Source organism: Eleutherodactylus coqui, chromosome 11, assembly GCF_035609145.1.
Source record: "Eleutherodactylus coqui strain aEleCoq1 chromosome 11, aEleCoq1.hap1, whole genome shotgun sequence".
Taxonomy (NCBI): domain Eukaryota; kingdom Metazoa; phylum Chordata; class Amphibia; order Anura; family Eleutherodactylidae; genus Eleutherodactylus; species Eleutherodactylus coqui.
This window is the reverse complement of record NC_089847.1, coordinates 118751735-118776918: the sequence shown is the minus strand read 5'-3', so window position 1 is coordinate 118776918 and position 25184 is coordinate 118751735. Positions and strand designations below refer to the sequence as shown.

The 25184-nt window shown below is 47.4% G+C and overlaps 1 protein-coding gene across 5 annotated transcripts in view; it reads left to right on the top strand.

Annotated features, from left to right (window-relative positions):
- DGKZ (diacylglycerol kinase zeta) overlaps positions 1 to 25184 on the top strand; it is a 180311-nt gene that overhangs the window by 52889 nt on the left and 102238 nt on the right. The window contains exon 1 of one of the 5 annotated variants that reach the window (XM_066583401.1): positions 10975 to 11411. The exons of 2 other annotated variants lie outside the window; for them this stretch is intronic. The gene's annotated coding sequence lies outside the window, so the exon portion shown is untranslated. Of the gene's footprint in view, positions 1 to 10974; positions 11412 to 25184 lie in introns of those variants that run through there. 2 more of the 5 variants (XM_066583399.1, XM_066583400.1) reach the window with 2 other exon arrangements.

Here is a 25184-nt window from a genome sequence, read left to right as displayed (position 1 = left end):
GCAAAACGCAGGAAGAGAAACGCTGATTGCGGTCGGCACCTGGACTCGCCATATTCAATGAAGTCCAGGTGCCGGTTGCATTCAGCATTTCTGCTACTCCTGCGTTTTGCCATGTAATAAGGTCTTATTCACATGAACACATTTGCACTGCGTATTACATATACAAAATCCCCTTTGTAGATGACTTGTTAAATGATAAAGTCTTAGCTACCTGCAGCCACCACTAGGGGGAGCTTTTTGTAGACTGTTGTACTCAAGTGGCAGCAGTAGGTATGCTGTATGTTATCATTTAAAGGGACTATATCACCAAACATGTTTTATATTTATTATTTTTAGATTTCGTAAACCAGATAGAGAAACATTTTCCATTTTTGTAATCCGTTTTTATTTTGTGAGTGTAGAATTTTTTTTGATCTAGTTGATTCCGTGGGTCTAAAATTATCCAGGTGAACCTCTTTTATTAGATCCCTGGTACATAGAGAAGAGTGATGGTCCTCCATGTGTGCCACCCATACGATGGTACCTAGCTTATGTAATAGTTGGGTACAAGATAGGACAATAGTGGCCAACACCGGCCTGTAATCCACTGGGACTGGTGTCAGCAATAGAATGTTAGGTGGTTAAGGATGACTGTGGTGGTCATGTTGGTGTAGGCTGAAAATTACTGGAGTTTTAGCATGAACATAGCGACAAGCAGTAAGTGTCTAGCAGTTTCAGGCACTGGGTTGGTGTAATAGCCGCAGGTCTGGAGTGTAATCAGGCACAAGCCAAGAGTCAGCAATGGGGAGGTCTTGGTTTTCAGTATAAATAAATGAAGCGGGTAACTTAGTCAGATGGAAAGCCAGAGGTCAGCAACAGGAGGTCTGGGCGAAGTGAGTAGCGTAGTCAGATGGAAAACCAGAAATCTGTATCAGCAGGTCTAATCACAATAGCCAAGAAGTAGGAAGAAGTGGAGCTGATCAATCAATGCTGGGGAGCAGAATAATCACACAAGGAGTGGGTTGAAGGGCCAGGCTTTATAGGGAGTCCTAATTAGCAGCAGGGCGGGGCCAGGACAGAGAGGAAGGCACTAGATCAGGAGCAAGGAACTAGAAATAAGGATTCAGCAAGTTTTGGGCTTCATCTTGTCTTCAGGCTTTTTAGGTAGTGATAGTCCTATAAGTGTTCAGGGCCAATATTAAATTGCCCATGGTCCAAGGATGTAATGGCTCTGGAGTTTGCAGACATAAAAGAAGAATAAGACAAGTTACTTATTTTAACCCGTCTGATCCTATTGATTTCCTGCGGCCAGTGGCGCCAGGGGTTTTCTTGGGCAGTGTTTTACATTCTGGTAGTCTACCGGCAGCCATGCTCTCTTGCAAAGCGCTGGTAGCACTTGCATCACCATAGTTTCTGCAGGATAGACAATGACTACGCAGGTCACTTAGTGCTACATATCTAGCGTGCCATTTCTACCTGTTGCTTAGCAGCCATCTCAAATTCAGGTGCTGCCCAGCAAGCTCTTTGCTTACAGAGCGCGTTCATTAAAAGGACCCTTAAAGGACATGTACACCTTGTTTTATAGTCGTATTCAACAGAAAAAGTTTAGTCCATTGCATTGATCGGGGTTTTCTCATGCATGGACTGATTGGAAAATACTTGGCTGATCCATTGTAAAGGGTGTGTATACTTTTGCTACTCTGTGTTTGTATTGCTCCAAAGCATTTAAAATATGAAAATGGAGCAACTTTGCAAATTGTTTGATTTAAAAATATACTGCCACTTTGTGGATACAGCTACTATGTGCAACAATGTGTCTCCATGGTTACAGACTACAAACAAACTTTGTGTAGTCTGATCCGGCAGTTATGGGTTAGTCCACTTTTTATCTACCCTCCTATCCTTGCTAACCTACAGAGAGTAGATTGGGGCAGAGGAACCCGTTACATAAGTGTACATACTCTTTACACTGTGGTAGTATAGGATACAGTGGGAAACCTACCCATAGTCCCTTTATACAGTAAGCTTCCCACTATGTAGGTTCTGTAGTGTTACTGTGGACACTGTTGTTGGCCTATATCAATAGTACAATTCCACGTCTACCAGTTTCTAGAATTAAAGGGGTATTCCGCCAAAGCTGGCGGGCCTGACCTACGCATCAGTAGTCAGAGCGGAAAGTCTAAGAAGGCTTCACTCTATTGTCTGACAGTGAGCCAAAATATCAGCTGATCGTCAGGGATCCCAAGCAGCGGACCCCCGCCAATCAACTACTAGTAAATGCCTAGAATACCCCTTTAACTTTTCCCTCTGATTCATTAGAGATTGTAGATTGTCACTCTCTGCGGCACGTGTGTCTTAGTGGCCCAATTTTGGGTTCTTATAGCCATCTTGGTTTGAAGTAATGTAAACTTTAGATTAAAAAGCCTTTTCCCCAAAAGGTCCTTCAGTTGTCCTTGTCAATTAAGTTATTAAAAAGTCTTTTCATCTGTTTCTGGGATGTGTTATGACCATGATACCTCCCCAACATCCAGCATTGGACTTTGGTTTCTTGGGACCACCAGAGAAATGATTGTGAAGGCCCACTCTTCATCTATACAGAACGGATGCAATATGGACATAATAAAATGCATATACCCTATTTCCCTGAAAATAAGACATACCCTGAAAATAAGACACAGCATGATTTTCCAGCATTTTTGAGGATGCAAAATGATTTTTCAGGCTTTTTGAGGATGCTTGAAATATAAGCCCTACTCCAAAATTAAGCCCTACTAACAGTTAATTAAAAAAGCCAATTTAAATAGTGTCCAGGCAGCTATACATGTAAAAAAGTTAAACCTTTTCGACAAAAATTTATATGACACTGTCTTATTTTCGGGGAAACACGGTAGTCAGCGAAAATATTTATACGTGCAATGAAAATGGTGTGTTTAAGGACAAAAATGGAGTACGCCCGTGTGAATGAGACCGTACCGTGATGTAGAGAATCTTTACTGAGACCAGCAGAGTAACACATTTTGATGCACCGTTCCTCTTGATTGATGGCCAGGAGAGGTCCAGTACTGCTCCACAGATATTGGCGGCAAACAGGACCTCCGCTGGCCATCGTTGTGTGATTTTCCAGCTGTCTGATGAAGGGTCACAGTGCTTCAAAATGTGTTACTCTGCTGGTCTCAATAAAGATTTTCTGATGAAGGGGCACAGTGCCTCGAAACGTGTTAGTTTGTTCACACGGTGGAATTCAACATGGAACTTTCCAGGTGAATTCCAAGTCAAAAATGTGCCAAAATCCACGCTTTTTTTGGCCTGGATCCACACATGGAATTTGTACTGCCATGTGGCAAAATCCGTGTGCAGGAATTGTGGGGCGGAAATGAGCTTTTATGCATCAGGAGGCGACATGAGACTGCTGTAAAGCATATCTCTAAATGCTGGTAAATGTAACTCTGGAAAGTTGGGTGCCCCCGTAATCATGTACAATGCAGAATAAGAAAAAATCTATAGTCAGAAAATAAAAACACTGGTTAGAAAAATGGAAAATCTTTCTCTATCTGGTTTTAATAAAAAAGATGGTGATAAAGTCCCTTTAAATCCTCCTAATCGGCTGGATTTGCACGCAGGACTTTCATTTGTTAAAGGGGTTGTCCCGCGAAAGCAAGTGGGTCTATACACTTCTGTATGGCCATATTAATGCACTTTGTAATGTACATTGTGTATTAATTATGAGCCATACAGAAGTTATTCACTTACCTGTTCCGTTGCTAGTGTCCTCGTTTCCATGGTGCCGTCTAAATTCAGCGTCTAATCGCCCGATTAGACGCGCTTGCGCAGTCCGGTCTTCTCCCTGGTGAATGGGCCGCTCGTGCCGGAGAGCTGGTCCTCGTAGCTCCGCCCCGTCACGTGTGCCGATTCCAGCCAATCAGGAGGCTGGAATCGGCAATGGACCACACAGAGCCCACGGTGCACCATGGGAGAAGACCCGCGGTGCATCGTGGGTGAAGATCCCGGCGGCCATCTTGCTAAGGTAAAGAAGAAGTCGCCGCAGCGCGGGGATTCGGGTAAGTACTAAACGGTTTGTTTTTTTTAACACATGCATCGGGTTTGTCTCGCGCCGAACGGGGGGTCTATTGAAAAAAAAAAAACCCGTTTCGGCGCGGGACAACCCCTTTAAAACATTGGACAGTATGACAGGACCAGAGCATACCCCTCATAGTCAGTGGAGTCATTCCGTGGTTTTGTCATAGGGTTCTTATGATGGAGCAGATGTGAACATAACCGAAGGCAGGGGTCCCCAAATCCAGTCCTCAGGGACCACCAACAGCTCATGTTTTCAGGATCTCCTATGGTAAGAACACCTGTGGCAATGTCTGAGGCACCAACAATAATTACATCACCTGTGCATTTGGGGAACACTGACCTAAGGGCTCTTTCACACGGCCGTTGCGATTTTCTGCCGTCTGCATCGCAGTCAAAAATTGCATGAACCAAAGAAAGCCGCAACAGAGTTGCGGCTAAATCTCCTGTTTTCTAGCCCATTCAGATGGACAGAATATTATGCTGCCACCTGAAATTCCGTTTGCCGGCTGATTACAGCAATAGAAACTCCCATAGAAGCCTATGGGAGTGGCCAGCAAAGGGAGGGGGAGGGACTTTAGCAGCGCTTGCCATGCTAAATTCCCTCCTCTCTTTCCCCAGCCTATTGGAGCTGCCGGCAATGGGATGGGGAGGGACTTTAGTAACATGAGCCGCCGTTAAACTCCATTGGTCATTGGGAACGGGCTACATATTCCAGCAAAAAGATAGGACAAGTCCTATCTTTTCCAACCGCATGTAAAAACGTCCAACCAGAATGCGCAACGTATGTGCTATCTTTTCCGGACGGTCGATTTTACATGCTGTAGAATCGCCCTCCTGGACGGATGCATTGGAATCCAAGGCTTCAGAGGGTCGCGATTTTTGGCCAGCGTTTTATCACGGCAAAAAAGGCCTAAGGCGGTAATTACGCAGATGACCGTGATATCGGCCCTAAAAACGCAAACCGATATCGCACTCGTAAACCACCGTTTTTTTTTTATTATTTTTTTTAAAAAAAATTTTCTCCCCCCTGCGGTCGCAATGCGCTTTACAAGAATAACGCGTTGCATTGCTGCACATATGATTTTTCACGCGCATGAAAATGCAGGTTGTTTTAATGGTAAAAACAAAAAAAATCGAATGACACTTTTATTTACATGCGGGTGCAATACGATTTCTTTTCCCCCTACCTCCCATAGGAACTAACGGGCGATCCATGTACAAAATTGCCCAAAAAAAAGGCATGCTGCAATTTTTGTTGGCTATATTGGGTGATCAGTCCGAGAAAAAAAGTGTACATTTGAAGAAGCATTGAAAGTAATGTGTTTTCTCACATGTGAATTATGACCATCGCTGTCATACCAAACTCACCCCTCTAAATATGGCCTCAGGTTGCATTGACACTGCCTTTTGAAGTTTGCATCAGAGGTATACATGGGAAGTAGATGTATACCACCAGTGGATGCTGCTGTAAGGCCATACAAAGCCGTCCGTCACACATAGGCTGCCATTAGAAAAAAATAAAACTATACTTCTGTGTCTAGGTGATTGTATGTGTGTGTCTGCTCACAGAGGAGTGGTACATAGCAGAATAACAGGAGCGGACAAGTACTAAGGGTGCACTGTGTAGCCATGTCTGGGTCCCCTATATATTAGGACAAGTACTAAGGGTGCACTGTGTAGCCATGTCTGGGTCCCCTATATATTAGGACAAGTACTAAGGGTGCACTGTCTAGCCATGTCTGGGTTACCTATATATTAGGACAAGTACTAAGGGGGGGGGGCAGTGTAGTCATGTCTGGGTCCCCTATATATTAGGACAAGTACTAAGGGTGCACTGTGTAGTCATGTCTGGGTCCCCTATATATTAGGACAAGTACTAAGGGTGCCCTGTGTAGTCATGTCTGGGTCCTATATATTAGGACAAGTACTAAGGGTGCACTGTGTAGCCATGTCTGGGTTACCTATATATTAGGACAAGTACTAAGGGGGGGGGCAGTGTAGTCATGTCTTGGTCCCCTATATATTAGGACAAGTACTAAGGGTGCACTGTGTAGTCATGTCTGGGTCCCTATATATTCGGACAAGTACTAAGGGTGCACTGTGTAGTCATGTCTGGGTCCCCTATATATTCGGACAAGTACTAAGGGTGCACTGTGTAGTCATGTCTGGGTCCCCTATATATTAGGACAAGTACTAAGGATGCACTGTGTAGTCATGTCTGGGTCCCCTATATATTAGGACAAGTACTAAGGGTGCAATGTGTAGCAATGTCTGGTCCCCTATATATTCGGACAAGTACTAAGGGCGCACTGCGTAGTCATGTCTGGGTCCCCTATATATTAGGACAAGTACTAAGGGTGCACTGTGTAGTCATGTCTGGGTCCCCTATATATTCGAACAAGTACTAAGGGTGTACTGTGTAGTCATGTCTGGGTTACCTATATATTAGGACAAGTACTAAGGGTGCACTGTGTAGCCATGTCCGGTCCCCTATATATTCGGACAAGTACTAAGGGTGCACTGTGTAGCCATGTCCGGTCCCCTATATATTCGGACAAGTACTAAGGGTGCACTGTGTAGCCAGGTCCGGTCCCCTATATATTCGGACAAGTACTAAGGGTGCACTGTGTAGCCATGTCTGGGTTACCTATATATTAGGACAAGTACTAAGGGGGGGGGGGCAGTGTAGTCATGTCTGGGTCCCCTTTATATTAGGACAAGTACTAAGGGTGCACTGTGTAGTCATGTCTGGGTCCCTATATATTCGGACAAGTACTAAGGGTGCACTGTGTAGTCATGTCTGGGTCCCCTATATATTCGGACAAGTACTAAGGGTGCACTGTGTAGTCATGTCTGGGTCCCCTATATATTAGGACAAGTACTAAGGGTGCACTGTGTAGTCATGTCTGGGTCCCCTATATATTAGTACAAGTACTAAGGGTGCAATGTGTAGCAATGTCTGGTCCCCTATATATTCGGACAAGTACTAAGGGTGCACTGTGTAGCCATGTCTGGGTCCCCTATATATTAGGACAAGTACTAAGGGTGCACTGTCTAGCCATGTCTGGGTTACCTATATATTAGGACAAGTACTAAGGGGGGGGGGCAGTGTAGTCATGTCTGGGTCCCCTATATATTAGGACAAGTACTAAGGGTGCACTGTGTAGTCATGTCTGGGTCCCCTATATATTAGGACAAGTACTAAGGGTGCCCTGTGTAGTCATGTCTGGGTCCTATATATTAGGACAAGTACTAAGGGTGCACTGTGTAGCAATGTCCGGTCCCCTATATATTCGGACAAGTACTAAGGGTGCACTGTGTAGCCATGTCTGGGTTACCTATATATTAGGACAAGTACTAAGGGGGGGGGGGCAGTGTAGTCATGTCTTGGTCCCCTATATATTAGGACAAGTACTAAGGGTGCACTGTGTAGTCATGTCTGGGTCCCTATATATTCGGACAAGTACTAAGGGTGCACTGTGTAGTCATGTCTGGGTCCCCTATATATTCGGACAAGTACTAAGGGTGCACTGTGTAGTCATGTCTGGGTCCCCTATATATTAGGACAAGTACTAAGGGTGCACTGTGTAGTCATGTCTGGGTCCCCTATATATTAGGACAAGTACTAAGGGTGCAATGTGTAGCAATGTCTGGTCCCCTATATATTCGGACAAGTACTAAGGGCGCACTGCGTAGTCATGTCTGGGTCCCCTATATATTAGGACAAGTACTAAGGCTGCACTGTGTAGTCATGTCTGGGTCCCCTATATATTCGGACAAGTACTAAGGGTGTACTGTGTAGTCATGTCTGGGTTACCTATATATTAGGACAAGTACTAAGGGTGCACTGTGTAGCCATGTCCGGTCCCCTATATATTCGGACAAGTACTAAGGGTGCACTGTGTAGCCATGTCCGGTCCCCTATATATTCGGACAAGTACTAAGGGTGCACTGTGTAGCCATGTCCGGTCCCCTATATATTCGGACAAGTACTAAGGGTGCACTGTGTAGCCATGTCTGGGTTACCTATATATTAGGACAAGTACTAAGGGGGGGGGGGCAGTGTAGTCATGTCTGGGTCCCCTTTATATTAGGACAAGTACTAAGGGTGCACTGTGTAGTCATGTCTGGGTCCCTATATATTCGGACAAGTACTAAGGGTGCACTGTGTAGTCATGTCTGGGTCCCCTATATATTCGGACAAGTACTAAGGGTGCACTGTGTAGTCATGTCTGGGTCCCCTATATATTAGGACAAGTACTAAGGGTGCACTGTGTAGTCATGTCTGGGTCCCCTATATATTAGTACAAGTACTAAGGGTGCAATGTGTAGCAATGTCTGGTCCCCTATATATTCGGACAAGTACTAAGGGCGCACTGTGTAGTCATGTCTGGGTCCCCTATATATTAGGACAAGTACTAAGGGTGCACTGTGTAGTCATATCTGGGTCCCCTATATATTCGGACAAGTACTAAGGGTGTACTGTGTAGTCATGTCTGGGTTACCTATATATTAGGACAAGTACTAAGGGTGCACTGTGTAGCCATGTCCGGTCCCCTATATATTTGGACAAGTACTAAGGGTGCACTGTGTAGCCATGTCCGGTCCCCTATATATTCGGACAAGTACTAAGGGTGCACTGTGTAGCAATGTCCGCTCCCCTATATATTCGGACAATTACTAAGGGTGCACTGTGTAGTCATGTCTGGGTCCCCTATATATTAGGACAAGTACTAAGGGTGCAATGTGTAGTCATGTCTGGGTCCCCTATATATTCGGACAAGTACTAAGGGTGCACTGTGTAGTCATGTCTGGGTTACCTATATATTAGGACAAGTACTAAGGGTGCACTGTGTAGCCATGTCCGGTCCCCTATATATTCGGACAAGTACTAAGGGTGCACTGTGTAGCCATGTCCGGTCCCATATATATTCGGACAAGTACTAAGGGTGCACTGTGTAGCCATGTCCGGTCCCCTATATATTAGTATAAGTACTAAGGATGCACTGTGTAGCAATGTCCGGTCCCCTATATATTTGGACAAGTACTAAGGCTGCACTGTGTAGCCATGTCTGGGTCCCCTATATATTAGGACAAGTACTAAGGGTGCACTGTGTAGCCACGTCTAGGTCCCCTATATATTAGGACAAGTACTAAGGTTGCCCTGTGTAGCCACGTCTAGGTCCCCTATATATTAGGACAAGTACTAAGGGTGCACTGTATAGTCGTGTCTGTGTCCCGTATATATTAGGACAAGTACTAAGGATTCACTGTGTAGCCATGTCTGGACTCCCTATATTAGGACAAGTACTAAGGATTCACTGTGTAGCCATGTCTGGGTCCCCCTATATATTAGGACAAGTACTAGGGGTGTACTGTGTAGTCCTGTCTGGGTCCTATATATTAGGGAAAGTACTAAGGGTGTACTGTGTAGCCATGTCCGGTCCCCTATATATTCGGACAAGTACTAAGGGTGCACTGTGTAGCCATGTCCGGTCCCCTATATATTAGGACAAGTACTAAGGGTGCACTGTGTAGCCATGTCTGGGTCCCCTATATATTAGGACAAGTACTAATGGTGCACTGTGTAGCAATGTCCGGTCCCCTATATATTTGGACAAGTACTAAGGGTGCACTGTGTAGCCACGTCTAGGTCCCCTATATATTAGGACAAGTACTAAGGTTGCCCTGTGTAGCCACGTCTAGGTCCCCTATATATTAGGACAAGTACTAAGGGTGCACTGTATAGTCGTGTCTGTGTCCCGTATATATTAGGACAAGTACTAAGGATTCACTGTGTAGCCATGTCTGGGTCCCCTATATATTAGGACAAGTACTAAGGGTGCACTGTGTAGTCATGTCTGGGTCCCCTATATATTAGGACAAGTACTAAGGATGCCCTGTGTAGCCATGTCTGGTCCCCCATATATTAGGACAAGTACTAAGGATGCCCTGTGTAGCCATGTCTGGGTCCTATAAATTAGGACAAGTACTAAGGATGCCCTGTGTAGCTATGTCTGGACCCTCTATATTTTAGGAGAATAGTCTCTTGTCCTGTTTGTCACTCCAAGGAGGAGTCGATGAGTTGAAGGCTTCAGATGTGTATGCAGCTCTCTCCATTGTAGTTTATAGGACTCATGAAATATCAGGCCTTTACCTCGACATCCATCATCTACAATGAAGAGAGTATTGTCTCCTCCTCTCTGAAGTGCTGATTTTGGAGGGGGGAAGGTGACCCCCATTCTCCCAATAGGTGGGAGTCCATGTATTATGGCATATACTCAGAATATTCTATCAGTGCCTCAGATGGGAATACTCTTGTGGCCCTTGGAAGTGGTTCAGTATGGCATTGTCGCCCTCACACCAAAAAAAGTTGTGCACCCCTGTTCTAGAGTTTAGGAGACTTTGGCAGCTGAATGGTTAACAATGCAGTTGCTCTTCAGAAGCGAAGCAGAACACCACCCTACGTCATCATCATCATCCAGCAGCACCCTCGCTGCCCTCTACATATCTTTAGCATTTCCCAGTCCGTGGCTTTCTTCCTCTCCCTTCTTGTACCCTGCATGTTCGGCCATGCCATCCACCCTTCCCATCTGATATTTCCTACCCGCCTTGGCAGTTTCCTCTCTCCATGCTCACCTGCTTCTCTTCTCTATCTCCCCCCTCCCTTCCACGCTCCTCCTCACAGTTCTCTCTCAAGTGCTGTGACTTACCAATGAGGCTTCTCTGTCGTCCTATACTGGGGGGGAACCTTATAACCGACTCTCCAAACTAGGACCGAAGTCGGGTGCCTGCAAGCTGGGAGATGGGCAGCAACTTCTTCTCTCCTCCTATACACTCACTTTACACCATACACTTGCACATCTGCCGTATACCGTACACCCCAGTGCATTGTGGGGCACTTCATTATAACAGGCGCAACTTTTTCAGACAGACCTGGACCCACATCTACCCTTCCTACCTATAGGATATACGCTGACACCGTAGATGGCCATAGTGCATTCGCACTCCACGTATCGCCGGCTTCACCCCTTCTACGCCTTCGTCTAGATTAACCCTTTAGCGGACATTGTCACAGTTTGCAACAACTTTTGTACCCTCCTCGCAGACTCGCACTCGCACGCCCACACGAAGCACACTCACCTTTCACTTTGACATTTTGGCGCAGACGGCAGGGTGACTGTCTTCTTGTTCTCACGCTGACACACTCTCCGGGGCGCACTCTCGCACGGTCTACACTCACACGCTCTTCTCACTCAGTCATGCTTCCTTAATACTAATCCTCCTCATCTCTTCTTACACAGTGGATTGCTCCCAGTCTCTGACTGCCTCGAATCTTCTGCCCAGCAGATCAGGTCACAGACTTTTTTTATTTCTTAACCCTTTCTTGGGGGGAGGGCGGGGTTGTTTCTCTATTTTTTTGGCTTTTGGGGTAACTGTTAAAAATGCCGGGGGGTCAGACAGAAGCAATATTCTGTAACTATCCAGCACGTATTTGGGGATGATGATGGGGACTGCGAGCGGTTAGGGTTAAATCCGAGTGTCTTATTTGTTTGCCCTTTTAACTTCTGTGTTGCTATTTTTATGGGAGTCTACAATGTATCAAGATTTAAACATTGTGTTTCCAAGTTCTATCAAGGACTATATGTATATGTATATGTATGTGGCTATACAGGGTATAGCCAAAAAGCCGGACCCAGCGCTATATCTCACTACTGCTGTCCTGTATTGGCATAACAATAGCATATGTGAATAGGAAGTCATGGATGTGCTACAGGATGGCATGGCACACGGGCCCCTTGGGGCCCCGGAATATAGATTTTCAATTTTCTGTTGCGTCCCCTGTAGGACAGAGTAAAACCCAATTGCAAAGTTGAAGAGTAGCATGTGAGAAGCCGAAATCCGCTTTCCGCGTCTCGCTAAGCCCTGTGGGACCGCGGCTAGGACTGCAGTAAGGAAAGCGTACTGGAAGTGGCCTCGGACTGCTATAATTGGGGCAGATCATCCAGGAAGTCGTCCGCCGCCGTCTGCAGGAGATTCAGGTACCGATCCGAGTTCTTGGAATAAATACAGGTCCAATGAGGCGATCGCGCCAAATTCCAACATTCACGCTAAAATTTACATAGTCTTCAGATTGGGTTGTACTTTTACTAGTAATGTGAATTTTCGCCGTTCACTAACACGTTCTCACGATGATGGCGACAGCCCTGGACTGTACTGTCGAACAGCTCCATGCGTGTATCGTAGCAGAAGGAGGCCACTCAGGTACGCTTTCTTTGCTTCCGTCCTAGCAGCGGTCTAACGAGACTTAAAGAGGCGCAGAACAACACAAAACTGAAATCCATGTTCAAGGGGCCCCCAGGGCCGTGTACCATGCCATCATGTAGCGCATCCATGCCCGTCCTATTCAAGTACGCTTTAATATAGGACACCAGTATTGAGATACAGCGCCAGATGCAGCCTTTCAACGGTACCCTGTATGTGCATGTTTATGGCAACTGTAAAACAGTGGGGGTGCAGGTTGTATACTTCTAGGGGCCCCTTACAGTGGGGGTGCAGGTTGTATACTTCTAGGGGCCCCTTACAGTGGAGGTGCAGGTTGTATACTTCTAGGGGCCCCTTACAGTGGGGGGGTGCAGGTTGTATACTTCTAGGGGCCCCTTACAGTGGGGGGGTGCAGGTTGTATACTTCTAGGGGCCCCTTACAGTGGAGGTGCAGGTTGTATACTTCTAGGGGCCCTTACAGTGGAGGTGCAGGTTGTATACTTCTAGGGGCCCCTTACAGTGGAGGTGCAGGTTGTATTCTTCTAGGGGCCCCTTATAGTGGAAGGTGCAGTGTGTATACTTCGAGGGGCCCCTTACAGTGGAGGTGCAGGTTGTACACCTCGAGGGGCCCTTACAGGGGAGGTGCAGGTCGTATACTTCTAGGAGCCCCCTACAGTAGATGTGCAGGTTGTATACTTCGAGTGGCCCTTACAGTTAAGGTGCTTGTTGTCCACTTCAAGGGGCCCTTACAGTGTAGGTGCAAGTTGTACACTTCGAGGGGCCCCTTACAGTGGAGATGCAGGGTGTATACTTCTAGGGGCCCCTTACAGTGGAGATGCAGGCTGTACACTTTGAGGGGCCCCTTACAGTGGAGATGCAGGTTGTATACTTCTAGGGGCCCCTTACAGTGAAGATGCAGGTTGTGTACTTCTAGGGGCCCCTTACAATGGAGATGCAGGTTGTGTACTTCTAGGGGCCCCTTACAGTGGAGGTGCAGGGTGTATACTTCGAGGGGCCCCTTACAGTGGAGGTGCAAGTTGTACACTTCTAGGGGCCCCATACAGTGGAGGGGCAGGGTGTATACTTCGAGGGGCACTTTACAGTGGAGGTGCAGGGTGTATACTTCGAGGGGCCCTTTACAGTGGAGGTGCAGGGTGTATACTTCGAGGGCCCCCCTACAGTAGAGGTGCAGGGTGTATACTTCGAGGGGCCCCTTACAGTGGAGGTGCAGGGTGTATACTTCGAGGGGCCCCCTACAGTGGAGGTGCAGGGTGTATACTTCGAGGGGCCCCCTACAGTGGAGGTGCAGGGTGTATACTTCGAGGGGCCCCTTACAGTGGAGGTGCAGGGTGTATACTTCGAGGGGCCCCTTACAGTGGAGGTGCAGGGTGTATACTTCGAGGGGCCCTTTACAGTAGAGGTGCAGGGTGTATACTTCGAGGGGCCCCTTACAGTGGAGGTGCAGGGTGTATACTTCGAGGGGCCCCTTACAGTGGAGGTGCAGGGTGTATACTTCGAGGGGCCCCTTACAGTGGAGGTGCAGGGTGTATACTTCGAGGGGCCCCTTACAGTGGAGGTGCAGGGTGTATACTTCGAGGGGCCCCTTACAGTGGAGGTGCAGGGTGTATACTTCGAGGGGCCCCTTACAGTGGAGGTGCAGGGTGTATACTTCGAGGGGCCCCTTACAGTGGAGGTGCAGGGTGTATACTTCGAGGGGCCCCTTACAGTGGAGGTGCAGGGTGTATACTTTGAGGGGCCCCTTACAGTGGAGGTGCAGGGTGTATACTTCGAGGGGCCCCTTACAGTGGAGGTGCAGGGTGTATACTTCGAGGGGCCCCTTACAGTGGAGGTGCAGGGTGTATACTTCGAGGGGCCCCTTACAGTGGAGGTGCAGGGTGTATACTTCGAGGGGCCCCTTACAGTGGAGGTGCAGGGTGTATACTTCGAGGGGCCCCTTACAGTGGAGGTGCAGGGTGTATACTTCGAGGGGCCCCTTACAGTGGAGGTGCAGGGTGTATACTTCTAGGGGCCCCTTACAGTGGAGGTGCAGGGTGTGTACTTCTAGGGGCCCCTTACAGTGGAGGTGCAGGTCGTATACTTCTAGGGGCCCTTACTAGAGTAGTGAGATCCCTCTGCCATTAGTTGTTTCTTTTTTACCTTTGACTCCCCCTGTAACTATTGCGCATCATTTGTGTATCCGGCCGCGGATCGATACAATGTTGCTCGCAGCGTTCCATCGTTTTGTTTCTCCTTGTTCAGACGGTTAATTTTCAACAAGAGCTATTTGTGAGCATCATTAAACATTACTCAGATATTTGCATCTGCTGATCTCCCTTAAAATACACCCCAAACTTATCTTATCTTGCTGTTTTGAGGTGGTGAATGCAGTCTATTGTTCCTTGTTATCAGCCAGGCATTACCTCCTTTGCAGACTCTGTAATATCAGCTCTATTGGTTAAAGGGGATATCCTGGGAGATTTACAACATTTACCCTAATCCAGTCCAGGTTCGGCAGTGTCGCTACCGCAACATCTGGCCCCGTTTTGACAGCGGTTCACGTGACCTCATACTCCTATCAGTGATGTCATTGCGGGGGGAGGCAGCATATTGGCTTATTTCATATCTAAGCCATCCCCCTTGGCTGTCTTTGCATGGGCCGTGAAATAGAAGAGGGCTGACTTGGGGTCCTTTTGGACGAGCGAGTGACGTCAGCGCTAGATCGTTCGCTCTTGTGCCACCTGTTTAGTCGGGCAGATACATCGTTGGCTCGCGAATCGTTCGGTCCTTCACATTTGCTGTAATAGTGAATGAGAAGGGCTTGAGCGAGCGCCGTTTAATCCGAACAATAAATGAACGAGCCAACGTCTATTTTTATGACTGCACAAAATAGACGCGCTGAATTTAAATATTATATTTGTTTTTTTCTGCCACGTAAGGTTTTCCAATTATGGGAAATTATGTCATCCAATCGCCATTGCATTGTATTTTTTGGAAATCTGCCTATACAATTAATCCAGTCGGCTCGCCATTAACCTGACTTAATAGAAAAAAAAAAACTAAAGTGATTATGCAACTATTTCACAATCCCTGTTACACACCGCGCTGACTGACACTATAAGGGTAGGTTTATGTAACATATAGGGTATGTTTCCACGTGGCGGAAACACTGCGGATCATCCAACAGTAAGGTGTAATTAATGAACTGTGTTACTGGGTTAGACTAAATAAAAGAATCAAAATCATAAAACAAAAGTACATGTTTAGCATCGCTGCGTCCGTAAAAGTGCGATCTATCAAAGTAATGCATTATTTACTCCACACTGTGAAAAATTAAGAACGCCAGAAATGCGCTTTTTTTAGTCATTTAGTCTCCAAGTAAAATGCCAATAAAAAGTGATCAAAAAGTCGTATGTATTCCAAAATGGTACTAATGCAAACTACAGGACGTCCCGCAAGAATAGAGCCCTTGTACAACTATGTGGACCGAAAAATAAAAAAGTTATTGCGCACAGAAGATGGCGGCAGGAAATAATTTTAAAAGAATTAAATGTCTTTGACAAAAAATATAAAAGTAGTACAGCAAAAAAAAACAACACATCACTTTGGTCTCGCAGCGATCGCACTGACCCATAGAATAAAGTCATCATGTCATTTTTGTTGCAGTTTGTGCGCCGTAGAAACAAGACGCACCGAAAGATGGCGGAATGTCGTTTTTCCCCCTCATTTTACTCCATTTAGAACTTTTTAAAAAGTTTTTCCGTACATTATATGGTACCATTGAAAAATACAACTGCAGCCGCTTGTGAGTCTTTTGAAACCAATGGGCTCTATCCAGTGCGTATTACATGTGTAATATGCTGCGTGTATACGCTCGTGTGAACGAGCCCCTCTAGTAGAGAATATGTGCATGGGGTATAAAAAGATTACGAAAAAATCTGCGCAGAATTGAGAACAGGCTGCAACATTTTTAATGTCCTTTTAATTCTGTCCCGGATTTGTCGCAGATTTTACCCCTTTTCTGCAGCATCAAATGAAATCCGCTCCCCAATTTGCAAATGTTGAACATTCATTGAGAAATTTGAAGTGCTTGAAACGCAATCTGCATAGAATAGAGCTAGAGATGAGCGAGCATACTCGCTAAGGACAATTACTCGATCGAGCATTGCCCTTAGCGAGTACCTGCCCGCTCGGAAGAAAAGATTCGGCTGCCGGGGCGGGGGAGCGGTGAGTTGCGGCAGTGACCAGGGGGGAGCGGGGGGGAGAGAGGGAGAAAGAGATATCCTCTCCGTTCCTCCCCGCTCTCCCCCGCAACTCGCCGCCGGCAGCCGAACCTTTTCTTCCGAGCGGGCAGGTACTCGCTAAGGGCAATGCTCGATCGAGTAATTGCCCTTAGCGAAGAAAAAGAACACCTCTGGAGTGAATGACCCATATCAATCGGAAAGTTTGTGTTGCAGCGCGGAGGAACTTGCCCTGTGGCCATTGCGCCTACGCTTGTGTGAGGCCGGCCCAAGTTAACTTAGTTTAGTATATGCTATGTTCATACATAATATGCACAAAATTAGAACATGCTGCATATTTTATTTGTGCGCGAACGAAATGCGCGCGCAAAATACGCTCATGGGAACGAATGGGTTCTATTCACTGCATATTTCGCTTGCGCGAATGCCTTCTTGTGAATAAGCCTTGAAGGATTTTAGGGTTTTTTTGCAAAGTTGCATGCTATCTATTGCTCCCTGCTATCGGCCAGTTCAAGTTGAGGAGAGGCTGATTATAATGTTCCTCCATGGGATTACTGACAGGAAAATCACCCGAGGTCACGGCTTAATCTCAGATGTTTCCACTTCAGCCATCAGAAACCTCATATTGGCCGCTGACTACTTCGGGGGGCCAGTGACTTTTTTTATATATATACCGTGCGATTGCATGGGCTGTATGCAGTGCTCGTACTTTTCGCTCTTGCTTTGAATGAATTTGCATGGCTCGATCTTGCAGCACCTCTTCAGCCGATGATGTCACTGTTTTCCATTTATACAAAAATTCCTTGCAGGGCCTTCCAAATGTCACTTGTGCGCACTACCTAACGCGCCTCCGGGCCTGATGTCAGTCACTTTGTTGTACTAAACAGAGATCTTGTATAGTATGTGACCATTTATGTACCTTTCTCTTATGAATGTCTCAGGGATGTATTTGTCATGGAGGATCAGCAAAGAGGGGGTTTTTGGACTCTACTCAGCCGCCATTTCTACTTTTTTTTTTTTTTCTGGTAGGTGTTGACTCATTTGTTAATAAATTAGTACCGAGGTGTAATGTGTGCTTAGAGAGGATTCAGAAAATGGCATTTGACATCCCAAAATAGTTTAACACTGACGACTGTTGGGGGGGAAGCGGCAAACGGTGCAACACTGACTACGGGGGGCTGCAAACATTGCAGTGCTGCCTGTTGGGGGCATTGAAATAATAGACTGATTAGTGTTGTGAAGCATTGACTGTTGGGGGTTCTATAAACAGCGCAATACTTGCTACATCTGCAAACAGCCAAGCACTGCGCTGACTATTGGGGAGGCTGTTTTGAAAATAGCATAGTGCTGACTATTGGGGTGGGGTGTTTGCAAACAGCACATCACTGAATATTGGGGGATGTTTACAAAAAGCACTATATTGACAACATCTACCGACAGACAAACATTACAATAACTATTGTAGGAGGTCTACAAACTGCCCTTGACTATCTATTGGGGGGCTCTGCAAAGAGCCCATCTCTGATATTGAAGGGCTCTGTAAACAGCTCATCTCTGACCATTAAGAGACCACAAACAGCCCTACGTTGACTATCGGGGGGTTCCACAAACAGCCCAACACTGACTATGGGGGTGGGATCTACAAACAGCCCATCTCTGACAGTTGGGAGGCTCTACAAACAGCCTATCTCTGACTATTAAGGGGGTTGGGGTTTCTACAAGCAGCCCAACACTTACTGTGGGGCTTCTGCATACAGTCAGACACTGACTACTGGGGGGGTGTTTGCCGACAGCCCACCGCTGACTACTGGGGGGGTGTTTGCCGACAGCCCACCGCTGACTACTGGGGGGGGGTGTTTGCCGACAGCACACCGCTGACTACTGGGGTGGGGCGTTTACCGACAGCCCACCGCTGACTACTGGGGGGGGTTGCCGACAGCCCACCGCTGACTACTGGGGGGGGTTGCCGACAGCCCACCGCTGACTACTGGGGGGGGTTGCCGACAGCCCACCGCTGACTACTGGGGGGGGGTTGCCGACAGCCCACCGCTGACTACTGGGGGGGTTGCCGACAGCCCACCGCTGACTACTGGGGGGGGTTGCCGACAGCCCACCGCTGACTACTGGGGGGGGTTGCCGACAGCCCACCGCTGACTACTGGGGGGGTTGCCGACAGCCCACCGCTGACTACTGGGGGGGTTGCCGACAGCCCACCACTGACTACTGGGGGGGTTGCCGACAGCCCACCGCTGACTACTGGGGGGGGTGTCTGCCAACAGCCCACCGCTGACTATTAAGGGGGATGGGGGTTCTGCATACAGTTCGACATGGACTACTAGGGTAAATCTGCAGACAGCCCAACACTGACCACTCAGCGTGGGGTCTTCAAACGGCTCAATACTAACTTGGTGGATGTCTGCAAACACTTGGCATTCAGACACCGGCCAACACTGACTGTTGGGGGGAAGGATTGCAAATACTGATACTGAAAGTAGTTTAACGCTGCAATCCTGATACAATTGAGGTTGAACAGAAAAGTCAGACTGAATTGATGCACCCGCACATATCTGAGCACACGTCTGTACAACTATTCATACCTACTGCTCAGCACCAGCGCCTATCTGAGCACACGTCTGTACGACTATTCATACCTACTGCTTAGCACCCGCACATATCTGAGCACACGTCTGTACGACTATTCATACCTACTGCTTAGCACCAGCGCCTATCTGAGCACACATCTGAGCACACGTCTGTACGACTATTCATACCTGCTGCTTAGCACCAGCACATATCTGAGCACACGTCTGTACGACTATTCATACCTACTGCTTAGCACCAGCACATATCTGAGCACACGTCTGTACGACTATTCATACCTACTGCTAAGCACCAGCACATATCTGAGCACACGTCTGTACGACTATTCATACCTACTGCTAAGCACCAGCGCCTATCTGAGCACACGTCTGTACGACTATTCATACCTATTGCTTAGCACCAGCGCCTATCTGAGCACACGTCTGTACGACTATTCATACCTGCTGCTTAGAACCCGCGCATATCTGAGCACACGTCTGTACGACTATTCATACCTGCTGCTTAGAACCCGCGCATATCTGAGCACACGTCTGTACGACTATTCATACCTATTGCTTAGCACCAGCGCCTATCTGAGCACACGTCTGTACGACTATTCATACCTACTGCTGAGCACCCGCACATATCTGAGCACACGTCTGTAAAACTATTCATACCTACTGCTTAGCACCCGCACATATCTGAGCACACGTCTGTACGACTATTCATACCTACTGCTTAGCACCCGCACATATCTGAGCACACGTCTGTACGACTATTCATACCTACTGCTTAGCACCCGCACATATCTGAGCACACATCTGTACGACTATTCATACCTACTGCTCAGCACCCGCACATATCTGAGCACACGTCTGTACGACTATTCATACCTACTGCTTAGCACCCGCACATATCTGAGCACACGTCTGTACGACTATTCATACCTACTGCTCAGCACCCGCACACATCTGAGCACACGTCTGTACGACTATTCATACCTACTGCTGAGCACCAGCACATATCTGAGCACACGTCTGTACGACTATTCATACCTACTGCTCAGCACCCGCACACATCTGAGCACACGTCTGTACGACTATTCATACCTACTGCTGAGCACCAGCACATATCTGAGCACACGTCTGTACGACTATTCATACCTACTGCTGAGCACCAGCGCATATCTGAGCACACGTCTGTACGACTATTCATACCTGCTGCTTAGCACCAGCGCATATCTGGGCACACGTCTGTACGACTATTCATATCTACTGCTCAGCACCAGCACATATCTGAGCACACGTCTGTACGACTATTCATACCTATTGCTTAGCACCAGCGCCTATCTGAGCACACGTCTGTACGACTATTCATATCTACTGCTCAGCACCAGCACATATCTGAGCACACGTCTGTACAACTATTCATACCTACTGCTCAGCACCAGCACCTATCTGAGCACACGTCTGTACGACTATTCATACCTACTGCTGAGCACCAGCACATATCTGAGCACACGTCTGTACAACTATTCATACCTACTGCTCAGCACCAGCACCTATCTGAGCACACGTCTGTACGACTATTCATACCTACTGCTTAGCACCAGCACCTATCTGAGCACACATCTGAGCACACGTCTGTACGACTATTCATACCTGCTGCTTAGCACCAGCACATATCTGAGCACACGTCTGTACGACTATTCATACCTATTGCTCAGCACCAGCGCCTATCTGAGCACACATCTGAGCACACGTCTGTACGACTATTCATACCTGCTGCTTAGCACCAGCACATATCTGAGCACACGTCTGTACGACTATTCATACCTATTGCTTAGCACCAGCGCCTATCTGAGCACACGTCTGTACGACTATTCATACCTACTGCTCAGCACCCGCACACATCTGAGCACACGTCTGTACGACTATTCATACCTACTGCTCAGCACCCGCACATATCTGAGCACACGTCTGTACGACTATTCATACCTACTGCTGAGCACCAGCACATATCTGAGCACACGTCTGTACGACTATTCATACCTACTGCTGAGCACCAGCACATACCTGAGCACACGTCTGTACGACTATTCATACCTACTGCTCAGCACCCGCACACATCTGAGCACACGTCTGTACGACTATTCATACCTACTGCTGAGCACCAGCACATATCTGAGCACACGTCTGTAATACTATTCATACCTACTGCTGAGCACCAGCGCCTATCTGAGCACACGTCTGTACGACTATTCATACCTACTGCTGAGCACCAGCGCATATCTGAGCACACGTCTGTACGACTATTCATACCTGCTGCTTAGCACCAGCGCATATCTGAGCACACGTCTGTACGACTATTCATATCTACTGCTCAGCACCAGCACATATCTGAGCACACGTCTGTACGACTATTCATACCTATTGCTTAGCACCAGCGCCTATCTGAGCACACATCTGAGCACACGTCTGTACGACTATTCATACCTGCTGCTTAGCACCAGCACATATCTGAGCACACGTCTGTACGACTATTCATACCTACTGCTCAGCACCCGCACACATCTGAGCACACGTCTGTACGACTATTCATACCTACTGCTAAGCACCAGCGCATATCTGAGCACACGTCTGTACGACTATTCATACCTACTGCTTAGAACCCGCGCATATCTGAGCACACGTCTGTACGACTATTCATACCTATTGCTTAGCACCAGCGCCTATCTGAGCACACGTCTGTACGACTATTCATACCTACTGCTGAGCACCAGCACATATCTGAGCACACGTCTGTACGACTATTCATACCTACTGCTGAGCACCAGCACATATCTGAGCACACGTCTGTACGACTATTCATACCTACTGCTCAGCACCTGCACATATCTGAGCACACGTCTGTACGACTATTCATACCTACTGCTGAGCACCCGCACATATCTGAGCACACGTCTGTAATACTATTCATACCTACTGCTTAGCACCCGCACATATCTGAGCACACGTCTGTACGACTATTCATACCTACTGCTTAGCACCCGCACATATCTGAGCACACGTCTGTACGACTATTCATACCTACTGCTGAGCACCAGCACATATCTGAGCACACGTCTGTACGACTATTCATACCTACTGCTCAGCACCTGCACATACCTGAGCACACGTCTGTACGACTATTCATACCTACTGCTCAGCACCCGCACACATCTGAGCACACGTCTGTACGACTATTCATACCTACTGCTGAGCACCAGCACATATCTGAGCACACGTCTGTAATACTATTCATACCTACTGCTGAGCACCAGCGCCTATCTGAGCACACGTCTGTACGACTATTCATACCTGCTGCTTAGCACCAGCGCATATCTGAGCACACGTCTGTACGACTATTCATATCTACTGCTCAGCACCAGCACATATCTGAGCACACGTCTGTACGACTATTCATACCTATTGCTTAGCACCAGCGCCTATCTGAGCACACATCTGAGCACACGTCTGTACGACTATTCATACCTGCTGCTTAGCACCAGCACATATCTGAGCACACGTCTGTACGACTATTCATACCTACTGCTCAGCACCCGCACACATCTGAGCACACGTCTGTACGACTATTCATACCTACTGCTAAGCACCAGCGCATATCTGAGCACACGTCTGTACGACTATTCATACCTACTGCTTAGAACCCGCGCATATCTGAGCACACGTCTGTACGACTATTCATAGATAGGCGCTGGTGCTAAGCAATAGGTATGTACACGTCTGTACGACTATTCATACCTACTGCTGAGCACCAGCACATATCTGAGCACACGTCTGTACGACTATTCATACCTACTGCTCAGCACCTGCACATATCTGAGCACACGTCTGTACGACTATTCATACCTACTGCTGAGCACCCGCACATATCTGAGCACACGTCTGTAATACTATTCATACCTACTGCTTAGCACCCGCACATATCTGAGCACACGTCTGTACGACTATTCATACCTACTGCTTAGCACCCGCACATATCTGAGCACACGTCTGTACGACTATTCATACCTACTGCTGAGCACCAGTGCCTATCTGAGCACACGTCTGTACGACTATTCATACCTACTGCTCAGCACCCGCACATATCTGAGCACACGTCTGTACGGCTGCAGATTTCAGCACCAGCAGCAGATTTCAGCCCCTAATAATCCGTGATTGAATCCTGAGGCTGAACGAGCGCCGCGTTTAATTTGTAACCCTATTAATCTTCTATTAACTTCTTAAGAATCCTCCCTTGCGAATCAGTCGAGGGAAGACAGGCTCGCGCCTCGCACGCCGAACATCACAAACTGCAGCCGGTGTCTGCATGACGGCGCTCTATGTCTGTGGTTGGTCATGCTTACGGTTTCCTTCTACACTGCTTGACGCCTATGGTGGGGATGGAGGGGGTCTACCCTGCAGCTGAATCCCCCTGTGCACACTATGTGTTATGTCTCGGTGCCGTGTCATCGCAGCGACATACCTGTGCTATTAATAGCGCATCTGAGATCCAGACCCTATAAATAGCCCGGTTTGTGTTCTCTCTACTACCAGCTTAATCCCTCTCGTGTTCTCGGACATGAACCTTATCTTTTTTTATTTATTCCTGTCGTCGGCGTACGGTTACTCTCCCTCTTATCCGTGTAACGTGATAAGTGACATTGTATACCCGGCGCGATAGCAGACGCTGTATAGATTAGTCTGGTAAGGAGATCCCAGCAGCACGGGGCCCTGTTCTAAGACAAGCCAATGAGAAAGAAAGAAGCGGAAGAGGATGAGAAACCAGATTAATGATATTCCAACATTTGACGTAACGAGCTGCGAATAATGGAGGGTAATTAAAACCGCCGTGCCTGCTCGCAGATGTTGAACTCGCAGATCTGCATCCAAGCCGCTTCTTATGGTGGAGAAGACCATGCACAGGAAATGCTTGTAACAAGCGGCTTCCTGCTTATTCTTTGCAAGGAGAGGACCTTTAACCTGTGTCCTTTTCGGCTGTTCTGGGCAGCAGTCCAGAATGGCTTTAGGAAAGAGGCCGGGAACATCCCTACAAACAGGACAGAGTACTTTGCTCCTATACGACAAGCGCCCTGCCCACCCGCAGGGCAGTGCCAGGGGGCCAGTGCTCACTTTTTGGCATCGTGATTTATGGAAGGCTACTGCTCAATCACAGTTTTTGACGACCCAAACAAGTTGACGCACGGACTATAAATGATGTATTGTGTTAAGTCCAAACTCCCCGCTCATCTATCTCTTGCCAGCCTGCAGAGCTGATTCTTGATATCTGGGGAGCTGAACCTAATCCCCCCTCCCTCCTCTGCCAGCGTGCCGGATTTGGGCTTTAAACCCCTCCTTTCCAGCTGTTCTGCTTACAATTTAGATCCAACCCTAAGTGCATGGCACATTTTTCATGTAAATGTGTTGGAAGGGGATAATTGGGCCTTTTATTTGAGAGGTGTGAAGATCCTTGTATGCTGCGCCCCTTCACCTGGATTTGTTCATGGGCTTATGTGTATTCAAGAAGAACTGTCACCTTTCTGGATGTGTGTTAGTAAATAAGCATATTTCCCATTGCATTTTAGATAATTTTGTATCAAAACTGTTCCTCTGTTGTTCCTCCTGGAAATATGACTACACTGGCTATAGGGTTTCACCATTTCCCTTTCCCGGGGATAGTCATCAATAGTTGATCGGCGGAGTCCACCACTCAGGAAACCTGGCGATCACTGATCTCATCTGCAAGGGGGGTGGAACCCGGAAGTGTAATTGAAGGCTTTGCGGCCATTGAAATCAATACTTCGCTTCTATTGCTCTTCTAACTTCTGACCCCATTGTGGATGGAGCTGTCAACATCTGGCCAGCTGCAGTGAATGTTGGGGCTAAGATCAGCTGATCGATGGCCAGGGGTCCGAAGCGGCAGCCCCCCACTGATCAACTACTGATGACCTATCCTGGATAGCACAGTGCATCAATACTGCAAGGGGTTAAATGACCGGAAAAC